Source organism: Solenopsis invicta, chromosome 15 (assembly GCF_016802725.1).
Source record: "Solenopsis invicta isolate M01_SB chromosome 15, UNIL_Sinv_3.0, whole genome shotgun sequence".
Taxonomy (NCBI): domain Eukaryota; kingdom Metazoa; phylum Arthropoda; class Insecta; order Hymenoptera; family Formicidae; genus Solenopsis; species Solenopsis invicta.
In genome coordinates, this window is record NC_052678.1 from 8,754,137 (window position 1) to 8,777,703 (window position 23,567).

The window sequence follows — 23,567 nt, forward strand, 5'->3', positions numbered from 1 at the left end:
GATTCCCCGCGCTCTCGAACCTCCGCTAGTCATTTACATGGCCCAGCCATTAATCTTCCTGCAGCTCGCTAAATGACTGATGGACAGACAGACAGGTGTACAGGTTGCACTCTTTTGCACGGAGCACGCCCTGTTCGCCACGCTGATCACGAAACTCGCGTGCACTCGCGAGCTGACTGTAAGCGCGAATGCAGTAGCCTGTGCATACCGTACGCGGGTACGAATTCGTACGTCGACACGGACTACGATCTAGTGGAAAGAGATGCGGGAAGATAGCATCCCATTTCGAGTTGGACTACGAGCGTATCAAATCTACATAAGTACAGTACGAATATAATTATATTGGATAATACATGCAGGAAGCGTCATCCACAGATTTATAACAATTATCATTTGAGATTCAAGTTCTGCAACGTTTAATGCCGTAATAATAAATATTTGCATTAGATAAGCGTATCCGGTAAACGCTTACGATATATGCGCGCTTCAAAGTATTCTCCGGGAAAAGAAAAACATTATATCCGACATCGACGATATCGTTAAAATTATGATCGAGATAGTCGAGATGATAAGATAAAACGTCATGTTAAGAGTAATATATTAAAATGATATGTTAAAACGGAACTGTAAGTGCACTACGGCATAGTAACGCGCACATCAGAGCGGCAGTGGATACTGCCGCTATGTGGTCAGACCTCGCCCGTATACTTCGAAAAGGAGCGGCGGCAAAGTTTCCGGGCAATACCGCGCCCGCCGCGTTTCCACGGCTTTTCCTCGTAAAACATTCCGGGCAATTTTCAGGTCGCGTCGTTTCGCGATTTCGTAGATTTCGGTAATATTTCGCTTCGCCAGGGCAGAGCAGAAAATACGAGTCGCTCGTTACTCTTTCTCGCCTTTATCGCAGTCCCGGTATTTAATGGTGCAGTTAGAGAGCGGATAGTGGCGCGAAAAAAAAAGACAGAGAGAGGGAGAAAGAGAGAGAGAGAGAGAGAGGGGAGAGAAAGAAAGTAGGAAAGATCCTCAAGAAGGAAGGAAGGAAAAAGACGAGAAGGGAGGGAAAGGCGTTGCAGGGGGTAAGTCTCGGGAAAAGGTCTCTCATCAGAGTGGTCGGCGGGTAATCAAATACTTTTTATCTCTCTCCGCGAAGGCGCTCCTCTTTAATGATGGCGTCGGCATAACTTTATGGCTCGCCGTCGATGGAAAACTCTTTACGGTCTCTCTGCGGCTAGGGAGAGAGCTAGGGAAAAAGATGAAAAGAGGCGGAGAGCGAGTGGTACAGAGAGTGACGCGAGTCAATGCAGGCTTAGCCACGCGTGTTCACGTGTGTAGTCAGTGCGACTACGTAGCGAGGTAAAAAAGAAGAGTGTGGAAAAAAAAGGAGGCGCGAGGCGTAAAAGTAAAGGTAATTTATTGTGTTCACGAATAAAAATGCCGTGAGGTCGAGTTGTTAAATTTACGCTCGCCAAAAGCCAGTTCTAGAGAGCTGCGGGACTGCACATCCGTGAAAAGGAAATAAATTATTATCTCTGCGAGCGAGTGTTCCGAATAATTTCCAGGCTTTCCGCGGAATCATCCATGTAGAGTGTAAAAAAAATTTTGTGTCTCGATTTTTCTCGGATAAATCTCCAATTCTCTTTCCGCGTCGAGATATTTACAAAAAAAAACGCGTCTAATATGGATAAATGGAAGGAAACTTGAGCTAATAAAATTTACATTTTTTTTAGCCGTTTTAAAAATAAACAGAATTAATTCTCATTAGCGCATTTTCATTAAATATATTAGTTAAAATATACTTGAAATATTTTCCGTCATTTCTGTTTTATAAATGTACATTTACATAAGCAGAGAAATTGTGTTAAAAAGGAAGGAAAATAAAATTAAAACGCTACAAAAAATGTCGCGATTCATTTTCTTGATTTTCTAAATCACGTTTTTACTTTTCTCATGACATAAATATTAAATTATATAACATGCACGCAGAAAAAGTACAAATCATATGATTCATGTATTTTTCATGAGTTGCGTATATCTTTTCTAGAAATTCTCTAAATCTTGTTTTCATTCCAAGCGCATATTGTAACGGTTTATAAAACAGTTTATAGAGCCGATCTATCATTGTCGCTCATAAATCCATTTTAAAAAATGTATTTACTTTTTCTTCGTTTAGACCAAAATTAATACCTCGCTGCAATTATTTTCAAACCAAATGTGCACACGTGCACGTGTGTGTTCCTACATAGATTAATTAAATATGCATATTACAAGTCATAACAAGTAAATGACAGGTTACTCACTCCCCGCTGCCCCCCATGGCCGCCCGATACCACCCAGGCCGGCTCCTCCTCTCGGAATCCTACGTGGCCGCTTGAACAGCTTCCCCGTGGCACTCACACACGCACACACGTACGCGAGAACGCGAGCGAGCGACCAAAACACAACGCATACAGGACTAATTACGCGGACCGATATTTTCCGATTAAACGTGTCGCGATTCAGGACCGCCTCGCTCTCATTGCATCTACGTGGCGTTTCGTTGGCCATCGTCAACGACAACACTCCGGTTTACCGCGCGCGGCATGCTAAGGTTAGGAATGCCGAATCGAGAAATGCCAAGTCGATCTTTGTTTTCCGTTGCATGCGCTATTTAACGCGAACGCGCGTCTCTATGGATTGCTCCAACCAAATGCGCGTTTTGTTCAAACGCGCCAGTGTAAACAGACCCGAGAATGAGATTCCTTTCTAAGCGCGTTGAACGCGCGACGACGCGTACATGGAAAGCAAGGTTAAGTGTACGACGCGACGCGACGACGCAACGATTCGTCCGGAAATACAGAGAGGCGGAGGAGAGTGATACAAGATTCAGTATTCAGCACAATAATAGCACGCTTTTCGATCGCGTGAATTCCACGAAATGCACGTTTTATTAACGAAAGATCGATCGCGACTTGCTGTTACTCGATTACGCGACAAGTGACACGCTCCGCGCGCTTTTCAATGATCTGAAGTTGGCGGACGAACTGCGAGCGCTTCAATCGATGCGCGGTGAAAAGTTCAAATTTCAAATCGTTTAATGCGATGTACCTTACGTACATACGTACAGCACGTAATAATTGTATGCTTTAAACCAAGCTTGGTTAACAAGTTTGTAGTCAAAAGTTGACATCAAAAGAATATAAATATATTGTAATTGAAGATATCTTTAATCGCAATCAATTTACTTCGGTGAAACGCATATTCTCTCCGTTTTTGTCAACCGAGATTGGCAGTAGCCGCGGCGGTCGTAAAAAAAGGAAAATAGAATTATAAATTTTCATCTTCCTAACAAAGATACCAAAACAAAGATAAATTGTATTCTTCAAATTTTTTAATTTAATATTAATTTTCTTTTTAAACTACATTAACTATTTAAATTTTAAAAGAAATTAAATAATTTAATTATGACAATATGCAATGAAATTAGTAATTAGCTCTGGTAAATATATGAACGAAGAAACAATATCATACGAGTGATAAGAATTCATATCATTTGAATTGCGAAGAATCAATAAGAAATAATGAATGATACACATGTGAAAGTAATTATACATTGATAAAAAAGATTACTTGATTCAAATAAATATGTTATTAGTTTAGCTATTCAAATAACTCTTATTTACATCACACACAAGCAAATATTACTTGTTTACCGTAAATATCACTGGTTTGATATAAAATAATTATTTGTGTAGTATTTATTTGAATCAAATAATTTTGTTCTTTTCGTGTAAACCCGAGCAAAATCTATACGATATTCTTGCATAACTTTAAACGTTTTTCAATTAGATTTATAAATTATCGGCGATCTTGACTCCTTCATATCAAAAATTTTTAACCTAATTAAAGGATCGCACGAGTGATCATGGAACGCGAATAATTGTAGTATACGAATCAGAATAATTCGACCCTCTTTTCTGCTCACGCCATTTTACGCATCGCTAATCGGCAAATCGTAGAGCGACGATTCTAATCCGCATTAATTCCCGAGGCTGATTAATTCTGGGATTATGCGCGCGCGTTATCTCGCGCGATGACAACCGTTCCAAACATACCGACCGGCTAGCCCACCGAACCACTCTTATCCCAGATAGCGGCAGGTATTAACCCAGATCCGCTCCCCCGGTGCTCTCGCGGTCCATTCCCACGCGCGTGTACGTGTATACGTGCCGCCACTCGCGAGATCATAGATAATTCCGACGTTTTTAACGTAAAAATGGCAGGCGCGTCTCTTTCCCAACGAGACACACGTTGCCGCGCCCGTGTCTCGGTATGCTCGCTCGGGTCTCTCGCACGAAAAGCAAGGGAGTAATAAAAATCGCCCGATGTCGGAGGTCGTGAGCGCAACCGCGTGATGCAACAGCGCGCCGAGAAATTGTTGCCGGTTGCACGAGGCTCGCTCCGTTACTACCGATTGCACGAAGCTCCTTTTTAGGACGATCGTAACCGCCGAGATTCCGATTTCGCCTACCACGCGAGCAAAGAGCAAGACCGCAAGCTATCGCAACTTGTCACGTACGGACTTTTCATTTTTTAATTAGTATTAAACATTTTCAATTGTTTCGACATATAAGTAAAATTTCTCTATTCTCAAGTATTAATCGGCAACTAAAATAAGTTGTCATTTCTGTCGTCATATGCGAATTTTAAAACACAAAAAGATATCCTGTCGTCGATTAGAAACGAAATATAATGCAAAAAAAAAGGTAAACGTGTATGCGTGTTCTCGACACGCGGATTGCATATCAATGTTCGCGACGACTTGAATTCCTACATTTCTTGTACCTTATATCTTATTCTTGTAATTCACTGTGCCTTCGCAACAAGGCGCGGCGAGGAGACATGTTTATGTACCTCCTCGCCTATCTTCTCTCGCGTATCGCGAATGCGCATCGAGCGAGGAAATCTCTTTTGAGAGGCGCAAAATGATTTACGGCGCACCGCTCACCTCCTCTTGTCGAATTGTCCCGTTGTTGAAGACGAGAGACGGCCAGGCCCCGCGTTGGACGTCAAAATTTCAGGGGCGACGAATGTCGAACGTGCAGTAAATTACGTACGCACAAAGCACCGCATAACTCTCGACCGTAACTCGTACGACGAACGGAGCACGCGGCCCCATTCTAATTTTAACGACGGAACATCATTGTGCTACGGCAGACGCATTAATACGGCTAGAAAATAATTCACCTAGAGTAAATCTTACCTGGCACACATATACTTCAATTTTACGTTATTACGAATATCTGGCAAAATGTTAATGAGAAGTAAACAGAGTAAACGAAAAGGTCGGGAGTTTCGTAATTTCCGCGTTTCGTCTGAGGCTGCAAAATTTCTATTTACAGTCCTTCCGATAGGGAGATTCGCGCTGCTGCCATCCCGAGTCAGCGCAATTAAAATTTCAAATCGGCCATCGATGTATGCTAATACGGGATCGGTCACCCACGCGCATACGCCGCCCGAGCGTGTACCTTGACGCACACGCGCGAGGGTACACGCGGAAAACGGTATAATAAGCGGTAGAATCGTGCCGGCGTCTCTCTCGCCCTCCTGCTCTCTTCGGGGTCGACGCTGTATAAATTAATGTGCTCTTATGCTAATCCGTGTTACGACTACGTGCCGGCCTCACGGTCTGTGTACACGCGCGCTCTCTCCCTTGCGTTTGCACACGCGACCACACATATTACGCGAGCGCGTTCCCGTAAGCGTCGGCTTAACGTAAAACACGAGAACACGGTTCTACGCTGGCCGCAGCGAAATTTCGAACTTGGTCCACGTTTGTACCGATGTGTCTTCGCTGGATAAGGAGAATTTTTCTTTAATAAAGTTTTTTTCTATGTCGCTTAATCAATGCTTAATCAATGTGTCGTTAATTTAATTTAACTGAAACAATATAATCTAAGATATGTATTAAATCTGACTCAAATTAGTTATATTATTTGCTAAATGCACAGTAATATGAAAACAGTGCGTACTTGAAAATTAAGCAATTGAATCCCCCAGAAATAGATTGATCAAATGTAATTTTTTTAACTACACATTTTGTATTAAAATAAATTTCGTTACACGTGAAAATTAAAAATAACAAAATATTATTAAACTCAAGAAATCGATTAAAATGCTTTAACGATAAAGCTTTCTTAAAAATCGATTCAATATGGATCATCAACATCATCAGATACACGAATCAGTGTCTGAAAATTAACTTCAAGTCGGTAGCGAGCTGTCCTCTGATCACCCTACAAAAATTTCGCGACACCGAGGTAAATGTGACGGCATAGCGACTTTGGCCATTTCCGAAGACACAGGCAGTAATTCCTTTTCGGAGACACGCGGGCGGTTCTTTTTAGGGTATTTTTATCCGTCGTAAAAAGTTTCCCGCGGATATATTCCGCCATGTAATAAAAACTTGCTGCTTGACCGCGCCGGCTCCACTGACCTCCGCAGTTTTTCGTCGGCCACTAAACGTCGGGTTGGACGTTCGGGAAATCGTAAGTAAGGAAAACGCTGCCCTAACGCAGAAACGTTGTTCGAAGGGAGGGCCAACGATAAAACCCCACGCTTTTCCCAGCTTTCCTTACTCGTTATTATGACTTTCGGAGAGGAGACAGGAAGCAGAGTGACGGCGACGATCGGAACGATATCAATAGTCGAGATAAAACGCGATTATCGAACGTAGTGCACGTTACAATTTCCTCTCAGTCTGTCAAAAAAAAAAAAAAAAAAATTCACAGAATTTTAGAACTCCCTGGGAAGACTACGAAAATTTCTCCGACGTTTCGCCGTGACTTCTTCGAGAAATTTTTGTAAAATTACGTCGCTTCCTCAAAAAGCACGAGACGAGAGAGTCGCATGCACCTTGCAGAGTACGGCGCTTTTCGCGACGCGCCACGATTCTGTCAGACCACGCGAAACACCGGGTGCCGCCATTCGTTATCGACATTGCTGCGAGAAGCGCGGCAGCAGGAAAAACCACCGAGATCTCGCTCGCTCGTGCGCACCGGCACTAACTTTTTTCATGTATCATCGAGAGTTGTCAACGCTTATGGTACAGTCGCTATTTACGGACGGACGTCGGCAAAAACATTTGGCACGGACAAATCGAGCCAACGCGCACAGTTCAACAGATTTTCTTCGTCGTGAGTTTAGAAATACGCGGGAGGCGGAGGGCGTTTCTTCGGTTCGCGTCTTCTTGCGCGTAACGAGGAGCGGATAAATGAATAGAAAAGCGCGATACGCGAAGGAGAAACGCGCGCAAAACGAGGGAATCGCGACTGGGGAGAAGAAGTTAACTTGGAACGATTTCAAGAAGCTGGGACTTGTCCGCGTATCGCCCGTATCTCGAGGTACTCGATACACGGGGCCCTACGAATTCCGGGGGACACATTTGTCGCCCGCCCGAGCCCAAATCACGACGGAAGAATAAACTTCGCCTCGACGGACGGTATCGAGCGGCGTTAAGTCGCTCTCGCGTCTTACGCGTTTTTCGACAGCGGAACTGTTCGCTTCGACGGCGACGGAAACGTAGAGACCGGAAGCGCGACTATTCCTCCAACGGAAAGTATCACTTTCCTGTTTACACGACGAGTATGCCAGGCTTCTTTCTTTCGACCGAATTTGCGGGAAACGACGGAGAAATTTATCGGCTAAGCGCAAAAATTTTCGACACCTGATACATCAAATTTATTCGAACGTGAAAGTTATGACGAACTAGAGATATTTGTGTAAGAGCTATTAGCATAGCATATACTAGAGATATTTATGTGAGAGCAAAAGCACGAGATTTATTTCTCAATTGATGTTGCAAAGTTAAAAAAAAGGCTCTTAATCAATAATCTTTTTCGCATGTGTCCCAAATAAAAAACTTGTATTCTTTTGAGACATTTATTATAGTATCAGATACGTATCTTGTTATTGTAAGAAAAAAAGAAATTTTGATGCGACTACGGAGTCTTTTCTTGACCAAGCAGTCGTTCGACGATGACCGTTCCGTCCCTGGCCGCCGGCGACGTAACCTTGTTAGTCGAGAACGACGCGAGTTTCGCATTTTTGAGAAAATCACCGTCGTAATTGACCGATACCGATAACGAGATTAGTCTCGGGCGCCCTATCGTTCTATACGCTGCCAGTACCCAACGATCGTACAACGAAGAGCATCGATCGCCGTCGCTGCGCGCACACATTTGCGTGTGTCGCACGTTTCCCGTTTCACGCAGGAAAATAAAGAAATATTAATGTCGGAATATACAAGGTTGACGTGACATATACAAGATAAACGTGTCCCGTAATCAGTCGACGGCGTCCGAACGTTTAATTAACTCGCACATACACGCGGAAAGGTGCGTTTCGCTCGATAGATTTGTCGCACGGAAATTCCGCGGATTATTTTCACGTCGACATATCGCCGCCGCTGGAGGGGTATTTCTGGTCGCGGCGAAAATTCGAAGTCGAAGAATTCGTCGGAAAAGGGCAGGGCAGAAGGGAACACGCTGCTTGGAAAGGTGGAAAACTCTAAGATTGATGGCGGCGCGGCTCCACTGACGGCCGAGTCGCAGGGTAAAACGCGAAGATACTGTTTGAAAATCAATGGCGCCGAGTGTCGCGAAAAAACAAGCAAGTTAGTCGGCGGAGTGTCTCGGGGCGGTCGCTGAAGAGTGACTCGGCGAAACCGAGGCTTCGTTCCATCACAGTCACCGAAGTCATCCCCGAGGGAGGGAGAGAGAGAGAGAGAGAGGAAAAGGAGAACGTTTTTTTTTTCTCCGGGGACGCATCGACTTCCAACGAGTGCGAGGAATATATCATATCTTACCCACTTTTCGCGACTTAGATCGAAGCTTCTTTCGTGTTGCTCTCGGTGCAATAATTTTAGATGAAAAATCGGACGAGATAGAAAAAGATTAGCGCAAACAAGGAACTTGGTAAAAATGTTGCCGAATGTGCTTGTCATTGAGAGTCCAACGTAATACGAAAAACGTTGTCACCAGCCAAAAGAAATTCGCGAGTGCAGCGTACGCGAGCTGCATTTTTGTCCTCGCGATATAACTTGAAACAAAAATAACATAATACACTTGTTATCATTTCGCTGATACAGCAGCTACAATTTATCTTTGATGTCGCAGAAAAATTTTTGACATGTTCAGCGAGAGACGATTCAAGCAGTCGATATATATGTGTGTGTGTGTGTGTGTGTGTGTGTGTGTGTGTGTGTGTGTGTGTGTGTGTGTGTGTGTGTGTGTGTGTACACACACCAAGTTCCTTGCTTATACACTGTTATTTTGAAGTAGAAATTTCTGCGAAATCAGGAAGATCGTTGCCGCGCTACGCAACGCGCTTCGGGGCGCGAGAATATCAGGGATTGCATTCCGAGCAGATGCGTCGTAATTTGTTGGGAGTATGGAGAACACGTAACTCGTAGCGCTCGCGAGAGCGAGTCGGAGATGGGGAAAGCGCCCGGGGCTAATTAACTGTATAATTAATCGAGCGAGCGAACGAGCACTCGGGCGTAAGTAGCTCTAGGGCTGTCAGACGCAGGAGAGCCGTCTGACCGATGTCTCCCTGTCGGCTTCCTCATCCTGCCGCGCCCCGCTTTGAGCCTTTGTCACGAATCCCATGAATCGGGAACTCCTCGAAACAATCACGCCACTCCGCGATTCGGAGCTTCGGAGTGTTTTCACGTCGCGCGCCGCGACGATTCAACGCGGTTGCGACGTCTCGCACACACAGAATGGTATCATAAACTTATCAGCATTATCGAAAATCTCAGATATCGATAGAAAAGCATAGAATTCGAAAAAGTCAATGATCTAACAATTTTTTTATCAAATTAGATAACTCGGTTTCTACCCCATCCCTTTCCATCCCATAAAAACCGGTTGTATTTATTCCAAGTTGAGTGCAGAGGGTAATCCCTAAAGAAACACACCCCAAAGAAAAAAAAACCTCGTGCTGACGAGAAAAACATTTCTTTCTCCCATTGAATAAGGGAGTTTCGATTCGACACGTAAGGAGGAAAGGTCGTACAAAGGGGAATGAGTGCGTGTAGATGCTAAATCGAAAACAGGGAGAGGCCTGACAATGGGCGAGGACACGTGGAAAAATGAAAAAATATGCGATAGAAAGAAGGGGAGAAAGGGGAAACGCATTTCATCCTGTGCGTTCCCTTTAATTAAAGCAAGCCAACTTATCAGCTCGCCACACGCTGAAGATAGTCTCACGGAAGTTAATTGGAGCCCATTTTCCTGCGTTAGTAATTCATTCGCTGGCTGTGAATGCCTGCGACATTATTAATCTTTCATTTTTCGTTTCGTATAACAACAAAATATGTTTGATTTAATACAACGTTTGACGCTAAAATTGACGAGAAACCAATTTTTTCAATTTCTCATAGGCTCGAGAGGAGAACAGATTCCAAGTAAAAAAATCAATCCCTCAAACTCCAGCTGATACATGTGACCTGTATCGACCGCACATCAGGGGTTGCTCTAACTGGAGGGAGATACCGAGAGAACGAGAGAGAAAGAGAAAGGCAATAAATGGAAAAGCAATAAATAGATATGCAAATTAGAAAAAGAGCTCCGATTACATAGAGTGCATTATCGAATAGATTATTCGGCTTTTCAAAGAGAAACTGCACGCATAGAATGAATAACAGCGAGAACAGAGCCAAAGCTGAAGAGGGAATAGAGCAACTAAGTGTACAAAAGGGAGAGAGAGAGAAAGATATATATGTGTGTGTGTGTGTGTGTGTGTGTGTGTATACAAGCGTATTGCACTAACGAAGAGAAGGGAAACGGATGCTGCTGCTACTGCCACGCTAAGCCGATTCCGTATCTCTTGCAATTTGCAAATGAACGACGAAATCGGATAACCCACCTCTAACTTCGACCAATTTTCAAATGCCATTCCCGTGCCTTCATGGAGTGTACCCTCGTGTATATGCCGCCGGGCATGTGGAGAACGATCGATATCACATACATATATATAATATATATGCATCCACACAGCATATATATATACATGCATTCATGTATTATATAAGTCTTATATATAACATAAATATATATATTTTTTATTCTCAAATAGTGATTCATATTGTAAAAGCTAAATTCTAAATATGTGCCGTATCTATAAAGCAATCAAAAATCTCAAAATAAAAGATCATGAAAAAGACTGCTTGTATAATTATAGAATATGTCTGTATACGATATGTTTGCAGCGATTAAATATAAAATTGTAGTCTCTCTCTTCTAAAAGTAAACTAAATTATCCTATAAAACGTCGATATAGGTATATTTAAATACTGAAGATTTTAGAAGCAGTCAAAGTATAAAATGCACTGAAATTATGCTTTTCCTAGCGTGTCCTACTTGAAGATTTTTCGTTTATTCGACTTTTTGACTTTCGGTCAATCCATCTGCGATAATTCCGAGGTAATCAAAGGAAACGGATCGTCAGTCTTTTCTCGAGGGAAAACTGGCGACGGGCAGCTGCCAGGATTGAGCTGCGCTACGCGAGAGAGAGACACGTGAGGTAGTAACGTGTCAGTATTATTCTCGTGTCGGGCGTATCGCTCATTGTGCGTGCTGCGTGCGGATCGTCCTGGCATCGCGGATGCGTGTGCGTATTCCGCTGTCAGCTGTCGCTCACAATAGAGACGCTCCGCCAAAAACGGAGGCCTATTGTTGGGCTCTAATTGGCGTGCGCAATCCACGACAATGTACTAGGCTTTCTCCTCTCCCCTTTCCCTTCTATGCTCTTCCACGCTCTACACCTCGATCGATCGCTGGATCGATAAGCACACTCGTTCCGCGTTCATCACCTGTCTAGTTATTTATTTATCTATTCCTCTCATCAGCCGCATATTCAATAATAGAGAGAACTAAACATGACGCCATCTGATTACAACGCTGTCATTAGATTAATTAATCTAATTAGCCTAATGTATAAGATATTTTATACATATATATGTATATGATATTTTAGATCAACAGTATTATCCTTCATTTATGAGCGCTTTGATTAATATGGAGTTTAATTTTGTGCTAAAAATTTTATTAACAAAAAATTTTCTCACGTTTGGTTACTGGGACAAAAATGATTAGCTGTTTGTATTATTTTCAACAAAAAAAAATCTAATTTAAAAAATCCTTAGACGTAAAATAACTCGATACAAATGTGTACTTTGCACTATCTACAATAATTAAATAAAAAAAGTAAAAAGACAAAAAAAAAGATAATAATGCAACGAATTCTGTCTGCTGTTCGAATAAGTAGATATTCCATTATTAAATTGCCACACTTGCTAATTGTAAAACAAGCCATAAAAATATCTAGGCACATCGGCGATCAATCTCGTATAACTTAACGACGTCTATTAATCTACGCTCGACGGATAAAATAAATTTCGGTGGTTGTCGGTTGCCGTAAAACCGAACCGCCCACGCGCCACCGAGCGCGAACGGACCGATCGGCCGATGAGAAAATGTCGATAGATTTTCGTGGATGACGTAAGCTCGCCTCGCAGCATCGTTAGTGGCCATGTCATAATCAGAGGGTCTCGTTTTTCGGGTGTCGAGGTACCGGCTTGGAAAATACGTGTTAAAAAGGAGGGTTACCCGTGTTAAAAAAAAAAGGATCGTTGCCGCGCCCCTTCAAGAGTTGAACTCGACGGCCGATACACACTTGCATGTGCATGCTGGATACATGCGCGGTCGATCGTTAATTTCATCATAATTCCGTGGAACGAACGATAATTATCAGCAAAACAGCCGTAAATTATGCTTTGAGAATGGACGTAGCGCGACGATTTATTGCTAATATTTTCCCGGACGGGAGACAGGCTAATGGGCACGTTCGCGACGAAACGCTACGCCGTCGGGATAATTGAAAAGGGACGAAACGGAAAAAGGAAAAAAGGCAAATAAATAAGCGCGTTTGCTATTGTAATAAAAATAAACGGATAAATACAGTGACGTACGCGCAGAACCGCGTTACGATGATAGTCCAAGTTGCATGTCGAAGATTTTTCTTACTCCCACCAAAAGTCTGTGGACAAAACGAGAGAGAACCTCGTTCTCTCGACTGTACTCTCGAGAATTCCGTATCTTTCGTTCGGATAGAAACCAGTCGTTTGTCTCCATGGTGCGATGAGATTACGGAAGTTTCGTTGGAAATTTCCATAAGCGGATTAACTCCGTTAACGCCGACAAAATTTAAGGGACTAGATGGAGACTTAGACAATGTGTTGAAAAAATCTTAATTTTCAGTTTCCCCGCATTTACGAAAACCATCTCTCTCCTAAATACTAAATATAAGATAAATGATATATCTGTGTTTGATTTCTTCAACTTAAAAAAGTAGAGGAGATTCATATGACTTTGCTTTCATATATATCTTTTAATAAAAAAGCTTTTGACATTATCTTTTTGACATTATCTTTTATCTCAAGCTTTGCCATATATCTTTTTAAAATAATAATGAAGAAAATTTATGCAATTAAAACGATACTTTATTTAAAAATATTTTCTTTACAGTATTGATAAATATTAATGTAAAAAAGATTGAAAAAGAATTGTTTACAATAATGACTTAAATAATTTTAAAAAATTTTAAATGTAACAAGTGCAGTTGCCACATTTTCATTAATATAATGTTATATTTAAAGAAAATTGTATAATATTATAAATTGTAATTAATTCACATTTCATACACAAACATATGATAAAATTTCAGTTTTTTAATTCACAAAAATGTTCTTTAAACTCCATTCTTTTTTATGAATATATTATAATTTTTCAAAATTCTTACATTTTACGATTAAATTAAATATTTAACGCTGCTGTTTCCATAAAATTCAATCAAAATATTTTAGATATTTTTTAAGCTTAAAAAAATATATGATCAAAAAATGTGAAAAAACACAATAATGTTTAAATATTAATAATAAACTAAGTTTCAAAATTTCATAAACTTTTTATATCATGCAAAGGCTGGAGTATTTCCTAATATTAAGAAGTATGTAAAATTAAATTTAAACTTTCCGATTAATAATGTCTGGATTTACATGATAAGTAATTACTTTGGAACACAAATTGGTAGAAAAAATTAATGAAAACAGTTTTAATTTGCATTTGTTTCTTGACACTGTAAATCGATAGTTTTGCGAATTCGATAATAATATACAGCAACGGACTCGTTGAACCGGCTGCGCCGCTCGTAAAAGAGAGGCGATTATGTTAACTGAATTTGTTAACTGGATTTCTTGCAACACGTTTTTCGCCACCCGAGCCATTCAGAGAAACCGGTCCAGCAACGAATCCATCGACACAAATGGACCTCAAAACGTTCGCGCACGCGGATGAGATCCTTTCAGCGATGACACGTAAAGGGTCGTTGTACCGAGTACTGACTTCGCGCTGCGAATAGCGGTGCTGACAGCTGACGCGTGCTCGTCGCGTGCTGCACACAATAAATGCAGCTGTGTTTCTGCGAGTGTTACGCCGTCGTCGCCGTTATTATTCGCGCGCGCGCGCCCGATGCAGAGAGACATTATCGATGTACTAACAATTCGCATAACGGAAGAAAATCCTTTCTAGCCGTGATGCACGTAACGACATAAGGAAGTTCGACGAGATCGCCGCAAAAATGACAAAACAAAACTGTAATTTCCAAGACTATAAGTCCTATTCTGAAATATAAAATCTTTTCTGAAACAGATTTTACACCGTTGCGTTTAATTACATCAAAAATATTTTGATTAAATCAACTGAAGAGTGTATACTAAATGCAATCTAATATTACCAATTATAATTCTGTTTATTATAAATTATTAAATTCTTTTTATTTGTTATAATTAGAATGTTTGATAGATTTAATAATAAATACCTGATTTGTACCTGTCTAATTGAATCTATCAGATTTTCAATTTACTCTAGATTCTTTTTCCTGTGTATAAACCAAGTCTGCTACATGTTTTCTATTCTTTCATTGCAATCGATAAACTTAAAATGTTTTTATCTTTGATGCGCGATATATTTCATCAAGTATATTATTTAAGGATACAACATAATTATCTTTTTTTAATCTTTTAGAAAAAAAAACACGTATGTACGAGGAAAAGAACAGATATTATCGGAGATATTAATTCCATCAATTTTAGCGAATCTACGTGATTGTGCGTGCGCGTAAAATAAAGGAAGGAAGAAATAAGGAGATCGAGTAGATAAGAAAAACCTAGCGTTTTCGTTCTACTCCTCTCTCCTTCTTTTCCTCTCTGCCCACCCGCAAAGAAAGAGAGCTGGACTTCTTAGGGACTAATAGTGCACGAAGGGTCGTCTCAGGAAGGCATTACGAGAAAAAGAGCGCCATTAAAGGCGAGTTTAGGAGAGCGAAACGACTTTAAGTGCACGCTTAACCATACCTGTGTTAGTTGTTAAGCCGGCGGTTAAACCTTTTCGTCTCCGATCGAGAAAAGAAAGACTGATGATAATAGCGGAAAAAGTGCAACAGCAAAAAGTACGTACTTCATCATTCGTCAGTCATTTACCTGAATTTTGATTCAAATGCCGTGTCATTTCGCAAATAATTTCAACAAGTTTACGAGCCTGTTTAACTATAGTTGGTTATTACCCGCGACCAAACATCTTTGTCGAACGCAAGATCAGCTCCGAATTTCTCCAAGAATTTCTCTCGCACTGTGGGGGTGTCCTACGTATTTACGATCGCCCCGTGTACGTGACATGACCTCCTTTATGTCGACGAGGTCCACCGGCAAGCTCGCGCGAGCCAGGGGTTCCCTCACTTCGTCCTCTCGGAAAATATACCGATGCGCAAGCTTATCGTGTTTCACAAGGAATTTAACCCGCTTCTCTACTCCGGATGCGAGTACGCGCGCGCACGCAACGGAATTTACTCTCTATAATACGGCGGACCGTGCGATAAAACATCGGCGACGATGACACTTCTCCGACTCTCGGTGCGCTACGAGGCTCATTTTTCACATGCGCCAACACCGTCGTCCGGTGCATAGCGCGTAACGATTTACCCAACCTGTCTCACCGGAATATTTCGTTGCTCCGAGTAGCATAAGATAAATAAAATCACATCGGCGATAGTTACTGATTAAATAAAAAAAAAAAGATTAAATTAAAATTAAAAATAACGCGATACTATAAATCTCCTATCCTGTCACTTTTGTACTCTCCAAATCTGTACAATCTACAAAAAAAAAAAATCAACTTAATTGGATCACTAAATGTTCCATATTTCTGACGCTTCCTTCAATGTTGTTTATACGCATTGATAGCTACTCCATCTTCCCAAAGAGGAATAGTTTTATGTTACGTCTCGGAAGAAGTTTATAATTTTACTTCGACGCAAAGAGTTACGTCTAATAATACAGTCTTTGTTTCGCAGTCACGTACTGGTATCCTCACCGGTGAGGGATGTATCAAGGGGTTTTCCTCTATCTATCTCTATCGTTCTCATTTGAGGCAAGCCTCGTTAACTGCCTCGATAACTCCGCCGCGCGAGAACAAGCGAGCTCATGATTGAGCGCGGCGAGGAAGAACCAGTTTACTGACACGGACTATCCACCTCGATTTCCATTCATCGGTTAGAGGGAGGAAAAGAGAGAGAGAGAGAGAGAGAGAGAGAGATGATCGGTCTTGGTTATCGGCAACGGAAGGTCCGCCCTCGTTGCCGCGGCTAATCTAACGCGTCCAGACGATGGCCGTTAGTCGACGTAATCCATCAAGCGGCTCGCTCTTCCGGAAGAGGAGCCACGGCCAGGTCGCCGACGGGATGGACCACCTCCCTCCGCGCTTCAACAACCGAGAGCTCTTTCGCCGGCTTTCCAGCTTTTTCGGTCGGTGGACGGTTTCGTCGTTAATTGCGAGGAAGGGTAAAGCTGGAGTGAAAATCACTCGCGTGGCGCCCGACAACAGCAAAAATGAATAGGGAGGGCGATTGTATCTCTTTTGAATACGACTAGGTAATTAAATAAAAGAGACATTTGCAATTTTGAAAAAGAGAAGAAAAAAAATATAGAAATTATGATGTACAAAAGGTAACAGGAATTAGCGCGTAGCATTTAGAGATGACGTGTTATTTAATTAGCGTGTCACCTTTTATAGAAAAAAAATTTGTTAAAATAAAATGACGTGTCTCCAATTTAAGATAAAATGGCTGGCACTTGAAAATCTGAAATATTCTCAAAAGTTTAGTTATCTCAAGTTTGGTTATCTCGATTTTTTAAGCGACGGAAGAGGAAATGGAAAAGAGAAAAGGAAAAAAGAATAGATGCGCTAGCGATTCGCATCAACGGATCCTCGCTCGTGAAAAGAATCCAATTCTTGATGCAGAAGCGCGCGTCTAATTATCGGATCGTTCTTTTTGCGAAAACGGGACCTTTGCGCGCCCGCGTATCGCGCTTCGCTCACGGATCATCAGTCACGGTTGTTTGCCGCGGAAGACCGTCAGTCAAGCCCTTTTTTCCCGGGCCGTCGCCGTCGACGTCTCTCCGCCCTCGGCTTTCCACTCTGGAGAATCGTCTTCCGACTCTCGCAAGCGGGGCGGTACTACGTAAAAAGCTCCTTTCGCACGAGGCAACCGCGACATCGCGACGTCGCGCCATTCTTGAGCATCGTCGTCGTCGTCGTCGTCGTCGTCGTCGTCGTCGCCAAGAGTCGATAATAAATGCAGAGCGATCGCTAGCGCGTCTAGCAGCTAACGACCGGAGTTCCAGCCCTTCTATGTAAATCAGCCGTCGTTATCTTTCGTAACGGCGCCGTATCTACTCCGTTAACGTTCCCCGCGAGATACAAGATACCTTACCCCGCTCCCGCTTACCCGAAACTTCGATTACGACGGAAGCTGCGGAAAACTTCGTGAATGGACCGAAAGCGCGGCCCAAAGTTACGGTCCGGGGGGCCCTAGGAATCGGATGAGACGATAAACAGAACAATGGAGGTCTCCGGGTTCCGTGACAGGACACTGATCTTGCACAGCGCGTGACTGGAGACAAAGTACACCAAGTATCTCTTCGCACGGCCGATGTACATCGCACAATGTATACCTCCCCGACTATCGCAGACAATTTACTCGCACAAACCGTTATACCGAATTGCATTTACGCCGCCAAACGCCGCGTCTATTATGGCGCAATCGAGTGTACGGGTCCGGTAATATAGTGCCCACGAATAAAACACAGACTTGTATTTAAAAAATACAAGTCCATAAACACACTTTCATTATTCTTAATGAATAAAGCGTGTGTCTAAAAGAATCAAGTTTAAAAGATAAATTTATACAAGCATATAAACTCAGAAAATAGCATCTCGTCTCTGAGACACAATGCAAGAAAAATAGATATATTCCACGTAATGAGAATAGAGACAAACGAGTCGGGGAAATCGGCGATAATGAAGATAACGACGTCCGTATCTAACACTAAAAACGCAATGCTGCGCTTTGTGCGACGGGCACATTAACGCTAATATCGCACGCCATAATTTATGTCTTGCGAAATGCGTTCTTTATGACCGTATAGAAGCAGAACGGAGGGAGGAGAAGGGCACAGTAAACGCGGAGTAACGCGAGCGGTGATCATCTTTCTTGGCGAGGTGTAAGTAACGCGTAAGTAATGACGGCCGAGAACAATTGTGATCGTTAACGTTGCGGCAATGAAAGCGGTCACCTCTTTTGCTTCTCTCTTGCAGAAGCTCGCGTTAAAAGACACGGACGCACGTATATCGCCGTGAAATCACACTATTACGCAACTAATTACCAACACATACATATCGCATGCACAACCCATGATTACCTTGAATCCAATTCGCTTCCCGCGACCGTACCATTATCGGTTGATCGAAATTATCCATCGGCCCGTTCTGACGTGCGTACGCGCGCGCGCGCGGATGGTATTACGTGTAAATCGAGATTGACAGCGTCAAGGCTCGCTCTGTGACGTCGATCGGGTTGACGGCGGCGAGGAAATGCCCTGAGGATTAGCTATCCCATTACATAATCTCGTTGTCTACGGCGGGTGTCATTGCACGGGTCTCGAATGAAAAAAAAAGCTCGTGCGAATGGCGAAACATGTGCTGCGCGAAAAGATCAACTCAGAAATGAAAACGAAACTAAAGCGACCTTTAAACGCTCAATAATATTGTACAATAACATTATATAATTTTCTTCAATATTTTTCTAGGTAATTCAAAATAAACTCGATGTATAGCCTTCAGACGATCATTATTGTGCAATATCTAAATATTATGCGATAATATTGAGCATTTAGAAGCCGCTTTAGCCTGTCCTTACTTTTTTCCCCATCTCTCTCTCTCTCTCTCTCTCTCTCTCTCTCTCTCTCTCTCTCTCTCTCTCTCTCTCTCTCCCTTGATGGTAGTCTTGTTATCAAATATTTTGCCAATTTAATGCTCCTGCTAATTCCGCGATATTGGAAAAAGTGACATAGCATTCGCGATATTTTTCCAGGGATTTCTACGATCGACCATTTCCTTCGAAACTTAACGGCACACTGCGGATCACGTGTTAATGCAATTACCGTACTTACGATAAATTTACAGAGGGAAGTAAAGACAAATTGGAAGAGTGGACCCGTCGCGGTCGTAAAATACAATCCCGTCTCCCTGCCCGCCCTCTCCGCTGGCAATTTTACTTCTCCGTTTGTCGATTCGTGTGCGAAACACTTCTTCGTGGCAGTTGCACGGCAATTATGTTAAGTAACGAAACTCGTTTAGCTCACCGATAGCTAGCGTAAAGGAGTATTTATATTTCTACGAGAAAACGCGCGCAATTTTTTTTCCCCTCTCCCCGACCCCCTCCCCTCTTCGGATCGTCCTCACTCGGAAGTTTTTTGCCGATAAAATTGATCGTACGTAGAGGACAGAGAATTATCCTGCCGTCGCGGGTACGTTTCCGCGATAACGGGGCCACGCCCGCTGTTGCGAGGGAGGAAATGAAAAAGGGGGTTAGCGGGGACCCGATCCGGACTCTGCGGGGGTAAGACCAGAGGATGAACGCACTGGGGTGGCGAAAGTTACCTCGCAATAAAAACGGACATCGGCGCGACTTTCAATAAGCCGGACACATAAACGTCAGTTCCTATTCAATACACTTTATACACATAACAGATGTAACTACATGTAATATGACTATTTGGGTTCACGGTCACTTCCTTGCGGAATCTGATGGCGGCAAATCATTTATGATCTCGATTAAACGAGATAAACGTTAACTTTCTCAAACGTAAAACTGAATTTTTACCTTATACAGAAATTGTATTTTAAATAATCGCTGTAATTCTGCGGTATTTGTGCAGCTGATAATTTAATGAATATAAAACGAACACAAGATAAATCGATATGCCTGTGATGTCGTACACGCGACAAAAACACGATAAGAACACGTGGGTTTATTCAAAGCCCCCAAAGTGCATCAACGTATATTGAATCTGCATATTACATGCGGCACTCCCATTGATACGTTGCCGTCCGCGAAGAACAATAAACAAGACTGCGTAACCCCAAACGACTGTCGTAAAAGATGCCCCAACGTTAAAGCGGCGGTAAGGTCTCTCGATAACACCTCCCCGAGGAACGGAGTGCGCGAAGCTAGAAATTAAGAGGAAGCGGATATATACCGTGTCCGGGGGAGAGTTTCAACCGGCTCGAGATAAGGCCGTCGGCTGGTGCGTTGCGGTAGAAGTTCATAAATTATTCGGGCCGGGAGGACCGAAATAGCGGTGCGAATGCTAAGGTTAGTAAGGATTATTCACGGCACTCCCAAAACCATATTATTTAGCATCGGTACCTACTCTCGCACTCCCGGCTCGCTCTCGCACAATTGTCGCGTTATTCTCTATTACCTCGTCCGTGGAGTCCCTTTCCTCGTTTCCTAGCGCTTAACATTCCTCACGCGTCCAAGAGGAGCTTATTCCGTGTCTTTTTCACTTCGCCCTTTCTTTTTGTTTCAAAATAAAAATTTTTTTTAATTGTGTAAAAATGTAGACAAGAATTTGCGAATAGAATTCTTGCAAATTCAACGTTATTTCGCGTCACGTTCCTCCTGGCTGATTCCACATCGTCGGATTAGAAGTAACGAATAAGCCAATTATTTCAAGAACAATAGAATTCCGTGTGCGTATGGTATAATTTGCGACTGCAATTGAGCGCGCGCGCACGCGAATATCCATACAATGCCCGATATGCTCCGCATGTACGAGTGGCTAGCGTTCGCCTCGTGATCTCTTAAAGCCGGATCCAGATCAAGCGAGCGAGCGCGAACAAACTCGAATGGATAATCGCCAATATGATGGCACTATTTGAATTCATTGAAGCAAGTTGTTCGTTCGCTTTTACTGGCGCTCGCTTGCTTGGCCGGGACCCAACTTAACTGCCGAAAGAGCGACAATAATCGACGGAAAAAAAAAAAAGAAAAGAGTTGATGGAAAGGCTCTGTTTTACGCGAGAACAGAATCGATCGAGTGTGCGCGATAAAGAGAACCGGGAGAGACGAGTAGTAGTAATCGGGAGCGTATCGCGAGGCCTCCGCGCATTTTGGTCGGGAGAAGATATAGTCGAGGAACTTTCCAAGAGCAATTAACCCTCATTTGGACAGGCCGAGTCCGCCGAACGTCTCAGAAAATTTCAACCAAACTCACTTTTAGATATAAACTCCTCCTAGACTGCGAGGAAGAAAAGAGATTGCCAGAGGGAGATACCGAAGCGTCAGACTGAAAAGAAACGATGTAGAAGAACGTCACGAAACGCACGACGAGAAACCGTATCTGCGAGAAAAATCCGATTTGCAGAAAGCTGTGCAAAACTCGCGGGGCGTGTCGCTATACGCGATGGTTACCGTAATCGAGGATCGATAAGCTTGCAAGTCCCCCGATACGCAAGCGGTCTCGTCAGAGGCGTACCGCAAGTAAGTTAAGTTTCGTCACGTCCTTGTTATTACATAAGCCTCATCTTCTTTTTTCTCTTCCCCCCCCTCTCTCTCTCTCTCTCTCTCTCTCTATCGAGAGATTGTATCGCATGTTGTAATAATGACGTACTTGAGGTCTTGTCCCGAGGTGTTGAAGCGAAGCGGCAACAATGACGCCGAGTCGTAGCTTTTTACGGAACGACGCTTTCGTCCGACAAGATATTAGCCGCTGATACCGGTATCGTTAGAAGCGGTGAAGCTTGAAATAATTAAATCATGTTCTTACGCGCCAACGGACGGGCGCGAAGCCAATCAACTTGCGTTTTAAGCCGGTTCTCGGAGTGGCGCGACGCAAGAGGACAAAAGGAGGAAGAAGGACCGCATTCTCGTATACCTCCCGACAGGATTCTTGTTGATAATTACGGTGATCGTACAATATCGACCATTAATCCGCAAACTTCTCCTTAGAAAGCTCTACAGTTATAAAAATAAAGAGATGAAGCTACGCAGTTATCCTGTCACATTCTTCAGCGGAAGTATTGGTTTGCACTAGATAAGATTGTGCGACGGAAATCGCATACTTTCATTGAATAGCGCGTGTATCGTTTACATACGTTAATAAATGTGTAAACCGAAGTACTGATGTACGTAGATAACGGTAGAATATTCAGCGATAATATTTCACGAGCGATCGCGCGGGGCTATGTACACGAGTGCGTCTCTGTAATTATTCGTCGCGCTATCGTTATTTAACTAGATGTATCACCAGCAGTAAAGCGATCGCGGCCGTAACTCACTCGATATTTTACGCATGCGTGACAAATGGATTTTTTTTTACTATAGGATCCGCGCGATATTTCGAATAATCGCTCGCCCACCGATATGATTCTGGCTTTACTGCGGGGCGATTAATGACGCGCGACTCGGAAACGCGTTCGCCAAACGACCGTTCGACGCGTCAGTTTTAACGGCGAGCTACCGGTTATACGCGCGCCGCGCGGAATCGATAATCAAATAAAATTAATTTTAAAACAAACCGCGCCTACGAGCCTGCGAATTCGGGATCACCGGGTACATTAACTAGCTAACTATAGCTATCTCGAAAATTACTACTTTTCACCGCGGCACGACGGCGCGGCGTATCGGTTATCGAAGGCGTTACCCCGCCAATATATCGCACGACGTTAATTATGCAAATGAAATGACTTGATGGTCGAGTCGGATCAGCGTTACCATCGAACCGATGTATCGCGGAACAATTTTACGAACGCGAAGTGAGAGCAACGTTGTCTACAGCCACGTCGCGTCTGCATTCCGGGGTTCCGGGTTCCTTTTACACAAATTATTACGTCATCGCGAATAAAGCCGATCAAATGGACTTGAACATTGACATTAAACTTGACGGAAAAATTTGCTACTCAAATTTCGTGCCGTATTTATGTAAGGCGAAATTTTAAAGCTGTCCCCTTTACTTCAGTTGTAAAAAAGATTGCGGCGTGTTTCTCGTGTCAAACCTTTTGCTATGAAAGCGTCCCAGCTGTTACATGTTAATGTCACTTAATGACTTACAAATAAATTGCCAGCGATGTGTC

The 23,567-nt window shown here is 42.8% G+C and overlaps 1 protein-coding gene across 7 annotated transcripts in view; it reads right to left on the reverse strand.

The window, feature by feature from the left end:
• The window catches only part of LOC105197151 (growth factor receptor-bound protein 14), a 273,307-nt gene that overhangs the window by 153,696 nt on the left and 96,044 nt on the right, over nt 1–23,567 (reverse strand). The window lies entirely within an intron of this gene.